Source organism: Mercenaria mercenaria, chromosome 19 (assembly GCF_021730395.1).
Source record: "Mercenaria mercenaria strain notata chromosome 19, MADL_Memer_1, whole genome shotgun sequence".
NCBI classification, from domain to species: domain Eukaryota; kingdom Metazoa; phylum Mollusca; class Bivalvia; order Venerida; family Veneridae; genus Mercenaria; species Mercenaria mercenaria.
The window spans coordinates 32,025,977-32,047,420 of NC_069379.1; the positions used below are offsets into that span (position 1 = coordinate 32,025,977).

General features: G+C 33.6%; 1 protein-coding gene across 3 annotated transcripts in view; it reads right to left on the reverse strand.

The window, feature by feature from the left end:
• The window catches only part of LOC123543158 (hydroxysteroid 11-beta-dehydrogenase 1-like protein), a 64,383-nt gene extending 45,590 nt beyond the window's left edge, over positions 1 to 18,793 (reverse strand). Inside the window, exons 1-3 of one of the 3 annotated variants that reach the window (XM_053531029.1) lie at positions 18,688 to 18,793; positions 18,209 to 18,421; positions 16,263 to 16,566 (exon numbers count right to left, since the gene is read on the reverse strand). The gene's annotated coding sequence lies outside the window, so the exon portion shown is untranslated. Of the gene's footprint in view, positions 1 to 3,122; positions 3,194 to 11,081; positions 11,358 to 16,262; positions 16,567 to 18,208; positions 18,422 to 18,687 lie in introns of those variants that run through there. The other 2 variants (XM_053531027.1, XM_053531032.1) reach the window with 2 other exon arrangements.
• Between the last annotated feature and the right edge of the window lie 2,651 nt (positions 18,794 to 21,444).

The window sequence follows — 21,444 nt, forward strand, 5'->3', positions numbered from 1 at the left end:
TTGGGATTTTGTTGTTTTTTCTGCTTTTTTATATTTTGGAATTTAAAGACCTTTTTCAGTGTCGTATGAGGGCGTAATAATTTTTAAATGCAAAATGGACACAATCGGATGTCCTTGGGATTTAATCACAGGTTTAATCAGTGCAAAGTGTTCTCAAGTCACTGACCTGAGAAAGCCTGCTTTTCTCAGACAGGCTTTATCAGGCAGTTGCTATAGTAATGTCACTATTGTCAAAATCATTGTTTCTAATTCAGCTGGGTTCATCAACTTTCCATTTATCTTGTTACTTTCAGTTCATGAACCCCTGGTTCATGAACTATGGTTCATCAACTTGATGAATAGTTGATGCCGCAAAAAGTCCCATTTGTAGTTGATGCACTGTTCATGAATAGTTCATGAATAGTTCAAGAATTATTCATGAACTGTTCATCAAGTTTGCGAATTTCTGGTTCATCAGATTCATGAACCTATCAATTCATGAACTTTGATGAACACATCCAGTTCATGAATTTGATGAACCAGTCCAGTTCATGAACTTGATGAACCACGCCCAGTTCATGAATTTTTGATGCCGTAAAAAGTCCCATTTGTAGTTCACGAACTTTCGTGAACTATTCGTGAACTGTTCATGAACAAAGTTCTGGAATAGTTCAAGGATTATTCATGAACTGTTCATGAATTTCTCAACAGGGCAGTGTATCAGATCCTTACTATATGATTTTAAATGAAACAGAATTTCATTGAAATTGGCACAAGGTCATCAAAGGAACACTTTGTGAAATAATTTCAAAATCAGGCCAGTAGTTTCTTAGAGAAGATGTTAAAACACTGTTTTTTTTTGTTGCCTCTGGGCAACCAGAATTGTGCATACATGACCTAGATTTGAAGGAGTTTTTCTTTGGAGTTTGGTTGAAGATTGACACAGCAGTTTCTTTAAAGAAGACGGACAGACATCAGATATGATCAACAATTCTAAAAGTTCACAATAATGATCACCTCACACTCGACAAAAACATAATTCCTACCATGGATTTAACACACTCTAGCATACCCTTTTTGTTCCTTAAGTATTATTTTAGCCATGGAAGAATATACAGTAATTATAGCCATGGCAGAATAAACAGAAAGTGAAAAATGTCATACATCTTAAACCTATTCATTATGAATATTAACCCTTATGCTGGACAAGACTGATTCTGCCTTTGCGACCAGTGTAAATCATTATCAGCCTGCACATCCATGTAGTCTGATCAAGACCTACAGTGTCCGCCACTCAGTCAGTATGTTTTTGGTAAGCACGCCTTTTTAACAGTTACTGGTACTGTCCAAACTGAAAGATGAACAAGTTCAATACAGAAATTTATGAGGATATTTATAAGGGTTAATTTGATGTAAATTACTTAATTTTAGTGACTTAGTTAAAGTCATAAATGATGGATCTACATTAGAAGTAGGTTGTTGAACATCTTCATTAACTTCACTGTTTTATGAGGTCCCCTTAAAACATATCTATAAAAATTTTCACACTCTTACTTAACAAAATGTTAATGGTATATAGAAGAGTTTATATTAATGACAGAATTTTAAACCTTTCAAAATAATAACATTATATTCTCTTTTATTGCTTGAGATTTCCTATCCATGTCAACAGTTTTGTTTGTTTTTCGGTTAAAAGTAACAACAACAAGAATTTAGGTTATAAGGTCACCTTCCAGCTTTTGGTGCTGAAAGAAGATAACATGCATTATACATGTTATATGAAGCACGGCTCTACACCTTATAATGGTAGCACCTTCAACCTTCCATAAGCTGGTTAAATGACCTCGATCTGCCCATTAAGAATCTTACAGCCCAGGCAAGGTTTCTAACCCACAGTGCTAACAGAAAAGACAATGATTCTTGTAGTCAGAGACCTTGACTATTTACCCATCATAAGCCGATGTAATGAAAACCATTCCAAATGCGATTTAATTCAAAAACATACATTTTACTTTCACATTTCAGACAAATTTCTTACCACATGTAACTCTAAACATTTAAGATGCAAAGTAATGCAATCAGTTTAGTTTTGTGAAAATTTTCCCATTGCCCAATCATTACAACCAGAAGGGAACAAATGCCCTACCCCGAAAAGTGAGAAAAAAATTGCACTCTTTCATCAATCACAGAGAAAATGGAAAACTTTAAGTAATCTGGACTGTTCAAAAATGGAGTATTAGGGCCATAAGCCAAATTTATGACTTTTTTTTTCCAAAAAATACTTAACTCAACTGAAATTTTACTGATTATGAAATAGAATATAAATAAAATCAGTGTATTTCTTTTATAAAACCACCAATGCAGGCTGTCTGTTTAAGCACGTCCCTTTAAACCTGTTTTTTTCCCCCCAATGTCTTTAATACCGTGTTCACACTAGCAGATCGGTTTTATTTTTATCAGGCACTAATTGGCTATAATTGGTATTTGACATTCAAAACCCATCAAAATATAATCTAGTTTGCATCCACACTAGGCAAAGAAATGTGGTTTAAATATATACATGCAATGTTGAAAGTTAACAAATATCTTGCAATAAGCAAAAAAGGTTACAAAGAATTGAGGCTGAGTGAAACAAGAAGGGGTCATTAATGTTTAAACTTCTGTGTTCATCTAAGAATTTCTGTTCATTCCATCTATTGTCCATTTTGAGCGTCAGCATGACTCCATATCGCAATTTAATGTTTTTGTTTCATCAACAGTCCAATTACTTTTGCCAGCCACAGCATCAATTGTTTGATACAAAAGAGAAACACATGGTATTCTTCCGCCAAAGGATAAGATCTGTGGATTAGGGATTGTAAAACCAGATATAACTCACATTTGCGTTCACATTTGTAAAATAATGTAGTATTACTTTTTAATGTAGCATTAAAACCACCTCCCGAGGTAGTTTTAATGCTACATTACAGAAACCACTTGACCTTTACAAAATTCACGTTTAACACCACATATAGTGTGGACGCAAACGAGTTTAAAAAATAAACCCAAGTTAATGTAGGATTAAAAACGTAGTCTGAACACGGTATTATATACAACTACAAAAAGAAATAAATAATATAAAACAAAGAAATATTTCCACTCACAGAAAAAATGTTGAGTATCCTGAATTGACTTATTTAGCAGTATTAAATGCTTTCGGAAGTTCTTAAGTTATATTAACATTAGGTCACTCAAAACTGTATCAATGCTGTAAGAACATAATATTCTGCAGTAGATTTAATTTCTTTTATCTTTTGGTTACTAAATATCTGTCCTGAAATGTAAGTGGCCTGGCTATGACGAATAATTCTGGTAGAGGGTCAACTAAGAAATTTTTTTTATGTGAAATGTTTTGAAATCAGTCCAGCAGTTTCTGACAAGAAATGGCCCATGAAGAGAAGGATCTTCAAATTGTCTGCCCTATGCACTTTTAAAATTCCCAGTCTAATTCAATAACTTTGTGATCACTAAATGGAAATATATGAGGCTGATGGTAGTGCAGAGAACAAGAGTGGTTTTGAAACTTTCTCAGTCACATGATTGTGTCTAGCCCATTTAACAAGAATGTCTAGAACAAAAACAATTCCATTAACAGATACACTTTATGCACTTTTATCTAGGAAAGTACTATATCTTAACCAAGAAGTAGTAAATAAAACTCTGGTAATAAATTGCTTAGACCTCTATCCACCTTTTTAATTAAGGCACAAAAAATAAAACTTTCCCATGTTAATTGAAGAAGACACCAGGCATGGCCCTTTCATTACTATAATGGATTTTTTTCATGGGGTGGGGGCTGGGAGTTTAATGCAGTTTTTCAACAGTATTTCAGCTATGAAATGGCAGGCAGTTAACCTAACCATGCACCTGGATTTTGTACCAGTACATAGGTGTTCTCCGCAAGTAACTGCCAACTTCCCCACATGAAACAGAGGTGGACGACACAATTTCAGACACAATGTCTTTTATCAAAATGTCACAAACATAGGACCAGCCCAGGGATCGAACTCATGACCCAGAGTTCCGTAGATCTGCGTTCTCCCTATTCAGATAAGCGGGCCATTATAATGGAGAAATAGGGTTAAGTGCCTTTTTTAACATTTCTTTCTATCTTTCTATCTGTAGCAGTGAAAACAATGCCCAACTGTATAGTGCTGCCTTACTGGAATATCACACTCAAAACAAGTGACATGATACCATATCCAAACCAACGCCCTGCCGCACTTGAAGCAGACGCCCTACCAGTAGTCTGAGAAGTTTAAACCACTGCAAAAACCTACTGCAGAAAATGACTGAAGAAACTGGTTTTTTCATAATGATAAACTTATTATTCATGTTCACAATTTTGTACTGAACATGACTTCGACATCACATATAGGCAGAAAATTTCAGTGGACACAGAACACAAATTGGTTAAGGCTGTTCACATACATCATGTAGTCATATGAGATGCATGGGTTTTACAGGACATTGCTCAAGGAAAGCATGTGCTGTGACACAACATTAAAAATATGTCCTATCCACTGTCGCCATTATTTGATGCTTTTGTTGTTCTAAAGATCTGAAGTCCTCATACTTTATAAAACAATGCTAGGATAACTTCTATTTGTTATAGTTGCACAGAGGTACTAAGGAATTCATCTGATCAGAAAGAGAATTTCTACTTAAAATTGTAGGGAAATGTCCGTTTTTCACGGATGCCATTAACAGAAGTACTTACCTTTCTACAAAAGTGTTTGAGGTACCTACCTTTATACAGCAGTGTTCCCTTTTCACAGATGTCATTAACAGAGGTACCAACCTTTATAGAGAATTGTTCATTCTTCACATATATCACTAACAGAGGTACACCTTTGCAGACAATTGTTCATTCTTCACAGATCTATGTCATTTAACCGCAGTAACCTACCTTCATACAGCAGTGTTTCCTTTTCACAGATGTCATTAACACAGGTACCTACCTTTGTACAGCAGTGTTTTCCTTTTCACAGATGTCATTAACAGAGGTACCCAACCTTTATAGAGAATTGTTCATTCTTCACATATATCACTAACAGAGGTACCTACCTTTGCAGACAATTGTTCATTCTTCACAGATGTCATTTAACAGCAGTGTTCCCTTTTCACAGATGTCATTAACATATAGGTACCAAACTTTGTAGAGAAGTGTTGGCTTTAAATCTTAGCCAGCTTGCGGTGATTGGTTTTGCCTTTGCGACCAGTGCAGACCAAGATCAGCCTGCACGGATAGCCTGCACATCCGTGCAGGCTGATCATGGTCTGCACTGTTCGCTATTCAGTTAGTAAGTTTTCAGTGAACACCCTTTCGAATAATAAATGGTGTTGCCCAATCTGAATGATGGAACAGTCCATTTTAGAAATTTAGCAGGCTAAGGGTTAAACAGAGGTCATAATGTACCAAACAAGAAAATTTATTGCATAAAATTTAACCATGTATGAACTAAACTGTATTTACAGCTTTGTTAAATACTATCAAGATACTAACCTGATAGGAAACATACCATATAGACTTAATGGTTTAAGTCAACACGGTAATAAGTTTAATGTTATAAACTATATAGCTCAAGTACTAATTCTGATAAGGAGTTAATCTTTCACTGCAGCTACAATTAAGGCTATAAATTAATATTAAATAAAGGCTGTATGCAATGAAATAACTGGCTTTAACATTCCACTGTAAGAAAGTGTTTTATAAAACTCACAAAAAAAGTGCAACATTTTCTCCAAATAAATGTGCCATGGGAGTTGCATTTATCAAACAGGGCGTGTTTATATCAAGACTGCATTGTAACCCCGTCCTCCCCATAGTCTTTTTTTATTTTTTCGTTCAAGAACAGAATAAACTATCAATTCGCATTTTAACAATTTAATAATATGTTTAAGATTTCATATTGAACCATCAGAATGCTATCATAGTATACAAATGACATACTTCTGAGGTTTTTTTTATTCATTAGTACTGGAGGAGGGGAGCTTTTATATGGTGATATTATGGTAAAAGTAAAAAGCATTTCTTTTTCAGACTGAAAAAATAAGTAATTGCAGTATTTTGAGGATTTGAAATTGGTAACGTTTCAAGTGCTTAGGCAATATCCGAGTCATCCTAAAATAATCCTTAAAAAAATCCTGCAAAATCTTAAAAAAATCCTACAAAATAAACACACAAATTGTACAAGTATGGCACATCATTGCAATAGTGTGTGTGTGTGTGTGTGTGTGTGTTTGGGTTTAACATCTTTTTCAACAATTTTTCAGTCATATAAACGACGGTGTCTACTTGTAGCAGTGAGCACAATGCCCAACTTTATAGGCCTGCTTCACTGGAATATCACGCCGTAGACACATGACAAGATACCTCACCCAGTAACCATTATACGCTGACACCGGACTGACCAGTCCTAGCACTATCCTCTTAATGTGGAGCGCCAAGCAAGGAAGCTACTATATAAGTACCATTTTTTACGTCTTTGTTTTGACGCGGCCAGGGATCGAACCCATGACCTCCAACTCTCGAAGGGGACGCTCTACCACTAGACTACCGAGGCGGTTCATTGCAACAGAGTAGATAAACAAGATTAAATTTTTGGTATCGAGTGAAACCATCAAATTTTTTTATGTTGTCATACCGGAAAAGGTTACCCCATACTTGGCCTGTCCTTTAAATCATGGAGTCAATTTAATGTTATTTCATTAAACCAGTCTAATGGGTGTGAGGAGTGTTGCACAGTCTACAGCCTACCTCTCATTATCACAATCAAACCAGTCTAATGGGTGTGAGGAGTGTTGAACAGTCTACAGCCTACCTCTCATTATCACAATCAAACCAGTCTAATGGGTGTGAGGAGTGTTGCACAGTCTACAGCCAACCTCTCACTATCACAATCAAACCAGTCTAATGGGTGTGAGGAGTGTTGCACAGTCTACAGCCAACCTCTCATTATCACAATCAAACCAGTCTAATGGGTGTGAGGAGTGTTGCACAGTCTACAGCCAACCTCTCATTATCACAATCAAACCAGTCTAATGGGTGTGAGGAGTGTTGCACAGTCTACAGCCAACCTCTCATTATCACAATCAAACCAGTCTAATGGGTGTGAGGAGAGTTGCAAAGTCTATAGCCAACCTCTCATTATCACAATCAAACCAAGTAGATTATTTTTAGCTCGCTTGCATTCTATGCTTCCGGTATTTTTTACTAATAAATTCCAAGCATTACGTGACTTTCTACACTACTCTACGCGCCAGTCAACATCCTTAAGTAAAACGCAGTACAACTGAAACCCACAAAATTAAGAGAGTTATTAATTCTTTTGGACAATGTGCCATTGAGAGGAATTGTTATCAATACCAGTCAACATCTTAAGTGAAACGCAGTATAACTGAAACCGAGTTATTAATACTTTCGGACAAAGTGCCAGTAATTGCAGTTGAGAGGAATTGTTATCAATACATCTATTATCTGATATCACTGAAACCTAGCTGTTACCAATTACTTACTGTGAACCATTAATATTCGTGGGGGACACATTTTCACGGATTTTGCGGTTGAGTCAATCCACAAAACTTAATCCCAACAAACAAGTAAAATTATCATTCATTTTATGTTCAAAAGTTGAAATTCACGAATTCATATCCCCACGAAATTGCCGTTTTTACCAAAACCAAGAAATCTCATGCCCACGAAATTAAATGATTTTACAGTATTTTAGTTTCACATTTTATATATCTACTTACAAATCACTGTCAACAACAGTAATATTTATTCCACCCATATGAAATAATATAATTATATTTTGATATCCAGCTTCTCAACTGACAAGTTGTCCTGAAAGAGTAGTACATTTCCCTGAACTTTAAATATGGATACAAATATTCTGAAGCCATGGAAATGTCTAAAGATATTCTCTTCAGATACAATATCTTTATAAAACTTGATGATGATTTTCTAAAAGAAGGAAGAATGGAAAACTGTGTTATTGTTCTCTTCCTATGTAAACTTAAAGTAAGACTTAATTGTAAGTGAAAAAGGTTGACCGATTTTCACTTCAGACACATTACTGTCCTTGTCAAAATTGACGTCTCTAGATAATTCCTCAAAAGCACACATTGAACTCATTTGGTTTTCTGTAAAATGAAAAACCACATGAAAAGAAACCTTAAATAAATGTCTTCTAAAAGCCAGATTTAATTTATCACAGAAACAAATGTCTTTTGTACAGAGACTTTTGCTCTTGAGTGGTTAATTTACTATGACTTGCAGAGACATATATCTGCCATTACAGGTAGGAATTTCTGCAATTGAAGGGAGGTATATCTACCATTACAGTGATGTTTATCGGCTATTTAAGAGAAGTATATCTCCAATTTAGGGAGGTTTATCAGCCATTATAAGGAGGTATATCTGCCACTGCAGACAGCCATTTTAGTGAGACATATCTGCCATTGTAGAAATAGGGAGGTATATATGCCATTGTGGGGAGGTATATATGCCATTGTAGAGATGTATATATGCCACTGCAGGGAGGTATATATGCCATTGTAGAGAGGTACATATGCCACTGTAGGGAGGTATATACGCCACTGTAGGGAGATATAGATGCCATTGTAGAGAGGTATATATGCCACTGTTGGGAGGTATATATGCCATTGTAGGGAGGTATATAAGCCATTGTAGGGAGGTATATAAGCCATTGTAGGGAGGTATATAAGCCATTGTAGGGAGGTCTAGGCAATTGTAGAGGTATATCTGCCATTGTAGTGAGGTATATCTGCCATTATAGATAGCCATTGTAGAGAGGTGTATCTTCCATAATAGGAAGGTATATGTGCCATTATATGGAGGTATATCTGATACTGTAGAGAGGTAAATGGTTCCTCAGATCTGTCTTTAACAGAATTTATACAGTAGATAACGTAGTCGGCTGATAGTTTCCATGAATTTTAAATCATGCAGACACGATGTACCTGGAATACCCCGCAAAAAATGCTTGTTATCGTAAAACATATTTTACGAGAATAATCTAGTATTCATTTATGAAAAACAATTTTCTACACAGTGAAGGCAAAATTAAATGTTGTCATCATGACAAAATCTCGGGAAATCTATCACATGTTTAGCAACAATACTGATTCTGATATTTAATTATGTAATCACTTGTTTTCATTTTTTCCTCAAGCATTCGTACTAGATTGTAATCAATACAGTTTCGTCTCTTCCAATTTTAAATTTGCTGATTCCACAAATACTGATTTGTATTGGTCCAATACTGATTCACATCAATGCTGATTCACACCAGAATTGATTCATATTGGTCAACTTTTGATTCAGACTAATACTGATTAACTGATTCATACCAATACTGATTTATACCAATACTGATTCACATCAATACTGGTTTGTACTGGTCCAATACTGATTCACATCAATACTGGTCCACTGATTACCAACACAGATTCATAATGGTCAAATACTGATGCACACAACTACATATTCATACTAATATTGCTTCATACCAATACTAGTTTGTACTTGTCCAATACTGATTCACATCAATACTGATTCATACCAACACTGATTCATTATGGTCAAATACTGATGCACACCAATACTGATTAACACTAATATTAACTGATACCAATACTGTTTTGTACTTGTCTAATACTGATTCACATCAATACTGATACATACCAACACTGATTCATATTGCTCCAATACTGAAACAACAATACTGTTTTGTACTTGTCTAATACTGATTCACATTAATACTGATACATACTAACACTGATTCATATTGCTCCAATATTGAAACACCAATACTGTTTTGTACTTGTCTAATACTGATTCACATCAATACTGATACATACCAACACTGATTCATATTGCTCCAATATTGAAACACCAATACTGGTTTGTACTTGTCCATTATTTATTCACATAAATACTGATGCATACTATTTTAAATGTAGACTCATATTGGTCAAATACTGATTCACACTAATACTGATTCACCGCAATACTAAATTGTACCAAAGATTTAAAAATGTAACAGAAATCAAAATAAGACTTTTATGCGACACTTTCATATGCTGGATAACAGCAGCATCAACCGCTAATAAGTATATATAGTAAGAGAGTAAAACTTAAGCTGAAGAAACTTAAAAATAACTTCCTCAATATGTCGATCTCAAATCTGGCAAGAAAATGCAAACATTAAACTTCTATTTTTTTCTGTAAAAGACATAGGGATTTTAATAGAACATAATGGTAAAAGCACAAGACAAGTACTCTTTGTAACAAATATTCACTGAAGATGCAACAAAAAAGCAATAAAGTATATGGGATTGATTTTATTACTACTACTTATAGCTAAAAATAATAATTATACAATTTATAACAAAACATCACCCATTGATGATGGGTCAGTTTTTTATTTTTTTATTTTATTAATTTTAACTAGAAAAATGCACACTTGAAACACAACTAACAAAAGTTTTAAAAATAACTTTTGCCATTTTGAAATAAATTTGTTATCATTTCACTGGACATGCAAATATCTTTAAAATACTTGTTGTTATCATCAAATAGAATGATAAGATAAAATCCTTCAAGAAAACAGAACTGACTGCAATTATTTCAAATTAAATACTAGTACCTGAGGCAATTACAATTTTACAAAATTTGAAAATTATCAGGAAAGATCATGTGTTAAAATAAAATTTCAGCCAAAATAGTCAACAACTGAAAAATGACCATGTCCAAACACTTCAGAGTTTTTCAATACCTCTTTAAATATTGAATTTCTATTTAAATCTGAACACTCAATTTTTCAGTTTTATGATATATAAACACCATCAAATTATAACATGAAAAACCCTTAGTATTTTCTTCTTTCTGTTATTATAAAATATATTTTTTAAAGAAAAGAAAAAAAAAAAACAGCAAAAAATAAAACTATATTTAACCAATGTGCTTAAAAAATAAAACAAGTATCAAAAATATTACTCCCAAACTTCAGTTTTAAAGAAAACTTTAAATTTCTTACCAAAAAGTTCAAATTCCCGAAGGTAGTCCAAAGTCTTCTGTGTCCTAGATCTATAAAAGGTAACCTGTAAGCCCTTATCCAAAATGTTTATCTTAATATTTGTTTTCACACAAAATGCTAACAAAAATCACCCCCAGCTAATTCACAGACTTATGAAGGTAAATATTATTAAGTTATCTTTAAGGCAATATCAAAGAAGTAGATCCGAGCATACACAAACATATAAATATATATATATCTTCCCCTTGTATCGCAGTAATAAATACCCTAGCCAAGTGCTACTCTCATCTATATTATCTAGATTTTTATCCATCATGTATGGTGTAGTAAAAGGGTCATCATTATATCAAAGAAGTAGATACGAGCATACACAAACATACACATATTATCTTCCCCTCCTATCACAGTAATAAATACCCTAGCCAAGTGCTACTCTCATCTATATATCTAGATTTATATCCATCATGTATGGTGTAGTGAAAGAGACATAATTATAGACACATTAATCAAGTATGGTGTACTAGAAAGAACATCTTACAACATAAATTATAGGAATATACCTTATCATTTTTATCCATCATGTATGGTGTAGTAAAAGAGACATTATTATAGTACACATTAATCAAGTATGGTGTACTAGAAAGAACATCTAACAACATAATAGAAATATACCTTATTTATGTAGATCATTTATATCTATCATGTATGGTGTAGTAAAAGAGACATAATTATAGGACACATTAACCAAGTATGGTGTACGAGAAAGAACATCTAACAACATGTAAGAATATACCTTATCAGCTATGTAGATCGTTTCATCCGTATGGTGTAGTAAAAGGGCCATCATTATAGAAAACATATAGCAAGTATGCTGTACGAAAAAGGTCATCCAATGAAAAATATATAGGAACATGCCTAAGTAATAAATAAGCAAGATCATTTTAACAATCATGTATGGTGTAATAAAACAGCCACCATTATTGGACACATCAATCAAGTATGGTGACTAAATGGGTCTTCAAATAAAATCATAGCTTTGACGCACTATATAAAGTTTCTCACACTTGGACAAAACCGATAAAAGAGGAGTAACCTCGCAAAATATGATTTAACAAATAATCAATTATTTTTGATTGCAAACTTCTTAGACAATTCTTCATATAAAACTTCTACTTTTCAGACATCAAGAAATTTTTGCTACACACAAGGATCAAACTCTAAAACTCATGACACCTTGATTGCCTAATTAGGCAGTTTGGTCAAAAGTGAAATAATAACTCAATACAAACAAGATCACCAAACTGGTGGTCCCAATACTTGAAATTATGCAAGTAAAGAGCTTTAGTTCTTTGCATTCTTATTAATATACTGATGATAAAGAAATAAAGTTTCAAAGCTAAAGCTCTTACAGTATTCAATAAAACTTAGTTTCTTTTTTTTCAATTTCAAATCAGTTTCTCCAGACCAGTCTAAAATCTTCATCATCTCACTGGTTGTTTCTCAGATCATATATTTGAAACTGACCAATGGCAAAAGTGCATTCCTAGACTGGTTGCCAAATCACATGCAAGTTCCCTAAATTTTGCAGGTATGATAATGCAGTGAAACATCCTTTGCTCCAGGACCAGAACTCACTTGAAAACATTTTCATAGGGTCCAGACTGCATGTTTTTCTAATATTGGTGATAATATGTTTAGACGAAAATTCCAGCATAAGTTTATGGTATATTGCAAAGAGTATTTTTCAAATATGGTGTAAGAATAAGCAATAATATTAATTGTTTATGATATAGAAAATACATCAAGTAAAAGGTATGTATCATACTAAGCATCTGTCACACTAAAATCATTTAATTTCATGGGCATGACATTTCCTGGTTTTGGTCAAAATGGCAATTTTGTGAGAATATGAATTTGTGGATTTCAAATTTGAACATAAAATGAATGGAAATTTTACTTGTTCGTTGGGATTAAATTACGTGGATTGACTCAACCACAAAATCCATGAAAATTAATCCCCCACAAATATTAATGATTTCACAGTAAATCTTAGATCTAATTGCCTTGATATGACATTATTTTAACAAAACATTTACATAGACATACATATTCGTGGATTTCAAATTTTAAATGTAAAAATTTTTTAATGAAGAAGAATTTGACTTGTTTGCTGGGATTAAATATTGTTAAACTTTGTTTGTTTTGGGTTTAACACCATTTTTCAACAGTTCTGTGCCGTTTTTCAAATGTATTTCAGTTATGTACTTTTTTCAAGTATTTCAGTTATGTGCTGTTTTTCAAGTATTTCAGTTATGTGCTGTTTTTCAACAGTATTTCACTTATTTGCCATTTTTCAATAGTATTTCAGTTATGTAAATCATTCCTGGATTCAGTAACAATACAAACCTGTTCTCCACAAGTAACTGCCAACTTCCCTATATTAATGAGAGGTAGAGGATGAATGATTTCTGATATCAAATCGTCATGGAGAACATAGTCCTGCCCAGGGATCAACTCATGACCAGAGATCAGGTGTTCTCCCTATTGAACTCAAAGCAGACATTAACAGGAAAATAAATTAAACATGGCAATTAAAACATTGCAAATAAATTAAGACGAAAATCATCAAAATAAAGAAAGTAAAGAACATCAAAGTTCACAGCGATAGAAAGTTTTAAATGATATACATTGTCAGTACACTATGTGTGATCTTTATTTTAATACCTTTGGACCTTTGACATTTTGACATTTAAATAACCTTTTTCGACATGTGCTTTAAGAAAAGTGTGACCTGAAAAGGTTTATTCTTAAAACTCTCAAAAGTTTACAGCACAAATGCATCAGTGTTTTACATTCATCCATAATGGCTTTAATCGTTCATAAAATTGCCGTTTAATACAGCGGAAAAATGGATTTTCAATGCTATAATTGAAAGTCGGGTATAAAAAGTAATGCGTTTTTTATCACTACCGAAATCATAAATCAACCTGGTATGCAAAAAAAACCTTAACCTTTAAGGATCTGATTTTTTGATAAGCAATTTTATAGCAGTCATAAAGAAAATCCATAGGTGAAAAAATACTCATCATTAAAATTATGTGTTTATATCATTCATCCCAGGATAAACACTACATAATCTAGGCCAAATAAAACAAGAATTAAAAACTCCAATTAATATACTGCCTTTAATTATAGAAAAAACGTGTGTGGTGTCGAAATTGTTTTTTTTTTTACTTTAAAGATCTACAAAATAAAGTGAAAACATTAATTTTGAAGCTTTGGTAGGCCTGGAATTTCACTGTTTTTGTGAAAACTTCTATACCATGGAGATAGGAATTCATGGTTTCCAACTTCTGAAGACATTATAAATGTGACTTTTAATTAAATATTGTCGACTGAAAAAGCCATGAAATCTATGAAAATCAGCCCCCCACCAGCTACCAAAGTAAAAGGAATCTGAAACTTAAGTATGAGTACATAAAGCTAAAATCTCATAAAATCTCATGATAAACAAACAAGATCATCTTTACTGATATTTTTGCATAAAAAGTACTTTTTTCACTCGATTCGCCCATGTATTAGCAGCGAAAAAATTGTGTATAAACAATGTAATTCACGTGCTGTTAATACATGATTATTTTTTTTTTTTTAAATGCTTTGCCAGGGATATATTATAATATGAATTTTCGGCACAAATGGTATCTGCCTCTTGTTTTTCCTTGCAACCTCTTATTGTAACATGAAAGATGTTTTGCTGTACCAGCTACCAAACCCTAAAAACGCACTAAACTCCCCTACAGAGTCAACAATATGTTTACCAGCTACTCCCTCTGCTGACTCCATTTTTAACTCAGCATTGGTTCAACATTTGAGCTGCACCATGAGAAAACCAACATTATAGTGCATTTTGCGACCAGCATGGATCAAGACCAGCCTGCGCATCCACTGACGGATGTGTTGGTTTTTCTCATCATGCCGCTCATTTGTGGATATAAACCCTGAATGCCCTGAACCGTGTGTATCTTGTCCGATTCTTTGTTTTTAAGAATCATAGCAATGACTTTGGGAAGGATCTGAGTTGGTATGTTTTTATCTAATTTCTTACAGAATAATATAAATCTTGAAAGCTTGTCGTACTCATCCGTACACTAAGTAAATGTTCGTACTCAAAATAACTCAAATGTAAAACTATTCTTTGAATTGTTTCTGTTTGCAAAATTATTGGTATTGTCACGTGTGTAATAAAAAGAAATGAAAAAAAATGTTTAAAAACCTTCAATACATCCTTTTGGTAGGGTTGTTGACTTGTAGGCCCCAGTTACGGACATTCTATGGTAACTAAGAATTATATCGGAACCGCAGTCATCACATATGAAAACAATTACATTTAGTCTTTGTGTCAAACATTGTTTTTTATGCAAGAAGAGCAACAATACACGTTTGTTCTGCGTCTTTAAAAATAATGTCTGCAAAAGCCCTTCACGTGTATTATCCATGTAAAGACAATTTCTTTGTACTTTCCTAATAACGAAGTGCCTTGGTGTCTGACAAAATGGATCAGGGTGATACATGTTTTCATAAGAAAATTATCTGTCACAATTCTGCTACCCATCCCCCTCGCCGCCCCTCCCCGGTCAAAATTTCATGAATTTGAAATTTTATGTAAGTTTAAGAGGTTTTAATTAAAATTTGCAATTGTAAAAATGGTATCATACTTGTATCTGAATTATACGTACTACTGGTGAATATTTACATGAGGATTAATTTTTGCAACATGCAGGGCCTCGGGAATATAGCAAAAATTAAAACCTCGCAAAAATTTCTGATTTTACAGTAATGCATTAAAGATCAACAAGATAAGAAAATCAACATGATAAAAAGATCTACCAGATTATTAAACATTAGACTAGCCACTAGACTGATAAATAAAGACTTCGTCACAAAATTTCAACTTTTGTAATTTTTCTTTTATTTTACGAAATAGTGACAAATGTCAGTCTATTTTAGAGATTTTCTCAGAGAACTGATTGTAATATTATCATGATATTGGACACTGGATACAGACTGGCTATATTCACAATATTAAAAATTTAAAAAATAATATATCACAGTCTAGTTGCTAATCTAATTAAAGATCAACCAGATAAGGAAATTAACAAGACAAGAAAAGTTTTCTCTCACCTTGAAAAAAAAAGTCCTCCTGTAATTAAGAAATCAATCGCGTCCACTGGCTCCTCAATACATATCAATTAAAGACAGCTCTGGACAATTGCCAACCGTTAACCATAAGAGCATGGAAAACTTGTCCATTGGTTTTAATGCTCGGGGTGTGGACATTTCCCAGATGTTACAAGTAACTGATTGAAAAGATGTTAATGAAGGCCTCCAGTCAAAGGACTGAAAAGGCAAGGATCTGTTAATGACTGCCTGTGGGCTTGTGACTGCTCACCCATACGACACCTCCTTCTGCTGTAGAGTTTGTGATCTGTTAATTAAATGTATAAAAAAAAGTTATAAAAATAAACATTGCATCTATACAATATTCAGTAGATGGAATCACCAAAAAAGCTGTTACAAATGTATTTAAAAAAACAAAAGAGAATAAAACCAACACATTACTTTAATCATTTAAATGTATCAATATTTATTTTTGAATTTTTAAGCATGGTAATTGTTAATTTGAAAATATAATCACACAGAAATTTAACTTCTGATTCATTTCTTGCAGGGTTTTTTCTTTTTTTTTTTTTTTTTGGCTGATTTTATTTAGGCGTTATTCCCTTATGTTTCCAGTCGAAAATACAGTCTTTATCAGGAAATTGCTCTGTAAACTATCTTATCACACTGAGTTACAGTTAAACAAATTAAACATAACTAGAGCTATCACTAAAGGTGATGAATGTACCCCCCACATGCACTGACACAGTACATTGCAATTTGACGCACACAAGATTGCATAATTATGTGGACTGTATGTATATATCCTGTATGTATACAGTATAGTAACAAAAAACAAAGTCCCATAACTATGCAGAATATTTATCTAAAAGAACGTAATATGCACCATGCAAAACTAGGGTTGATACTGATCACTTGTGTGAAGTTTCATTAAATTGTGTGCAAGGGTTTGGAAGATTAGGCGCGCACAAGATTGCATATATATGCAGACTGTATGTACATAGTATGTGAACAAGAAACAAAGTCCAGTAACTTTGCAATTTTTATCGTTGAAACAACCGAACATGCCCCATGCACAAGTACTGTTGTTACTGATCACTTGTGTGAAGTTTCATTAAATTGTGTCAAGGGGATGAGGAGAGATGGTGTGCACAAGATTGTGTCTATGTATATAGTATAGTTATAAGTATAGTAACAAAAAACAAAGTCCTGTAACTATGCAATTTTTTTATCTGAAAGAACCTAACATGCCCCATGCACAACTAAGGGGATGAGGAGAGATGGTGCGCACAAGATTGTGTCAATGTTACATAGTATAGTAACAAAAAACAAAGTCCCGTAACTCTGCAATTTTTTTTCTGAAAGAACCTAACATGTCCCATGCACAACTACTGTTGTTACTGATCACTTGTGTGAAGTTTCATTAAATTGTGTCAAGCGGATGAGGAGAGATGGTGCACACAAGATTGTGTCTACGGACAGACAGACGGATGGACAGACAACCTGAAACCAGTATACCCCCCCTTACAACTTTGTTGTCGGGGGGTACAAAAATCAGTAATTGTGTTCATATTGGCTTTAACAGGTATGGACATTGAAATTTGTACTTTTTCCATATTTTTGGCAAAAATGCCATGAAAATTTCCAATCCCACAGGTATGGGTCATGTTCCCAAACGGTGAGAAAAAACCTTGTCTTAAAACAGGAGATTAAAAGTCATGTATCCTGGGAACCTTACATCTCTGGATTATTATCCTTTTTAGTAAATCTGTAGATTTTAAAGCATTATTCCAAAGTCTCTATTCCTCCATTAAATGAAATAAACTTGTGTAGAAATGGTTCAAAATACATGACCATCCTGCAGACAGATGATAAGTCTGTAAACATATATATAATAAATACATGATCTTCAAATAGATAGAAACATGATCTGCCTGTAGATACATTACCTTCGTGTAGATACACAACCTATCTGTAGATACATGACCTTCCTGTAGATACATAACCTATCGGTAGAAACATGACCTATCTGTAGAAACATGACCTTCCTGTAGATTCACAACCTTCCTGTAGATACACAACCTATCTGTAGATACACAACCTTCCTGTAGATACACAACCTATCTGTAGATACATGACCTTTCTGTAGATACACAACCTATCTGTAAATACAAAACCTATCTGTAGATACATGACCTTCCTGTAGATACATAACCTAACGGTAGAAACATGACCTATCTGTAGATACACAACCTTCCTGTAGATGTAACAGTAACACAACCTTCCTGTAGATACATGACCTATATGTAGATACACAATATATCTGTAGATAAATAACCTATCTGAAGATATATGACTTTCCTGTAGATACATAATATTTTTGTAGAGACATGACCTACTTGTAGATACATGATCTTCATGTACATACGTGATCTTTCTGTAGATACATGTCCTGTAGATACACATCCTGTTGATATACGTCCATCTTTATGCCGTCTAAAGCACAACACCATGAGCATCCAGAAATTTTCTTCTGAAATTATAAACATAATTGCAATAATATTGCAGTGACAGGGGTCAATGAGTACTTTCAGACCCACTTTAAATTCTATCAATAAGACTCCAGAAGTCTATTTGTGATCAGAAAAGTACCCTCTAAATATAAAAGAAACACCGGGAATGAAATGTCAAAAACCCAGGATCACCTGAAGATACAACTGGAACACAGGGTGATCGCAATCTGGTGAATGTGCTCAAGAAAAACAAAATACACCTATCACACTCGTCGGTCTTAAAATCTGATACACTTTACGAGAGTAATCAGACATTTTCTCATGTTTTCAGAGATTTTCATCCATCGCCGAAGCCATTCGCTGACATCACAACGATAACAACAATACAGTGTCGGGATAAATATAAAACTGTAGCAATTTTCGTACTTTCTTACATCGGAATTACTTTTGTTCATCTGAAAAAAGCGTTCTTCAACTGAAACAAAATTTGACAACTGAAATTCAAATTTTCCGCTGTATTGAAAAATAAATACTTCCAAGAGAAACGTCCCTTTACGGGAAAACCTGAGAAAATGTCTGATAACTCCTGTCAAGTTTCTTGTTTGGTGTTCTCTCTTGAGCAGGCTTGCTCGATTGTGATCCGTTTGTATTTTGTAGGTGACTCATGTGAACATAAAATGGTTATTATTTTCTTTTTATACAGCACTGCATACACCATAATATACTAATAAACTTTGATAATGTGGCAGTTGAGTCCAGTAAGTCCTGGGCTGTTCAAAGATAATCCCTCATAGATCTAATGTAAAGCAAATATTGGATTTACCTGTATTGGAAAATAAACAGTGTCGATTGTATTGAGGTCAACTGCCACATTATCAAAGTGTATTAATACTTCTCACGTTTCCATTGTAGTGATTACAATTTTTATTTACCGCTAAAATGCCATATTTTGGATAGAAAGCATTAAGAAATGTCCTACCAATTACCGGAATGTATAAAATTGCCTTGTACAAGATACAAAGTACGTACATGGAACATTTAAAGCGGCATGCCTCCAGATCTTTCGACAACAAAAAAATATTTTTTTTAGATATCTTGAAATAAATGCTATATTTCTTAAGAAGGCTTTAAAACTTAATTACTGACAAACTTTATGTTACGGAAACACATGAGAATTTGCTGTTTTCACTACTTTTTACAATGAAAATCAGAAAGCGTTTGTCACGCTTTTACTCCAGTTAAACTGTCTGGATTATAAATATCTATATATTTTGAAGTATTATTCACCACTTCAGCTATAGCGCTATTGGTTACAGTGACGGAATGTCTTTATTTCCGCGGCAGTCCAGGGTTCGATTCCTGGCGTGGTCATCCTTTTTTCTTGATTTGGAACTTTTATAATACTTTAGAAACAAAAATTCATATTCTAATGTTCATAATAAATATGACCAAAATTCAATTTGAAAGAAAGATTATTTTTAGCCAAATCTGGACACATTATTTCCGACAACTCTTTGGTACCTCTAGCAACAGGAAACTGTTAATAAAAACACATTTACACTTTACATCAAAGTTTCATTTGTTTTCCTGTTTTTGTTGGGTTTCATGTCACACCAACACAATCATGTGGGAGAACGATAATTAGGGGGAAGTCCTTACGGGATGAGTGGGTGGGGGAAGGGTTAAAACTTCATGTATGCAAAGTATCAATTAATACCACAAAGTCTGGCTGAGATTTTCAGCACTGACTGTTCAGTATTTCAAATCAGCCAAATTTTTTATCAAGCACAGGGGTAATAATGGTGCATTCTTTGAGACTGTCACTAACAAATCATCACATTGTTTTAATAGCAAGACTGTTTTTTTTTTGTACTGACCTTTCAATACATCTTAAAACCTGAAATGCCATATTAGCCCCTTTGAAAAACTGTCTGATTTTCTTTAAATGTCAAATGATACTAGTTGGACTGAAAGAATGAATAACCACTTTTTTTGCTTGGATTTACGTCAAACTATAACTCTCAAATATTGATCTTACCTTGACTTTCCAGCATTTGATGCTGGAGGAAGACCTTGTGTGCCCTTCTGTGCATTATTTCATCATAGACCTTATAATAAGGTTATGGTCATCCAGACTTCCTCACATCACTGGGGAGGAACTGTTACACGAGACTCGGTTGTGGAGGATATCATGTTACAGATTTAGGATGCTACTGTTACAGCATTCGGAGGATAAAAATCACTGTCGGTGTTTTGTTTGCCAAAAAAATAGTAAATATTTATCTCTATTTTGCAAAAGTAAAAATTGTTTCTCTAGATCAATGGTATGTACGTCTGCTGAGACATGGTTTAACATGTGAAACACAGTATATTGATGTCTATCAAGCGTTTAATGACAAAATCCGAAATTTTGATAGAAAATTATCTAAAAGAAGTTGATTAAAATATGTTTCAACCATATTTTATGCTCATTTGCATCGATAAAGACCCTGCAGTTATAATACGAGGTAGAAAAATCAATGTGGGTCTAATTTTTCGTGGTTTTATAGAATGTTACAGTTGTGGGGTGCTTCTTCTGGATGTGTTACAGATTTAGGATGATACTTTTTGGAATACATTTTGACAATATACAATACCAGGATAGCAAATAAAATTTAGATACCATGAATTAT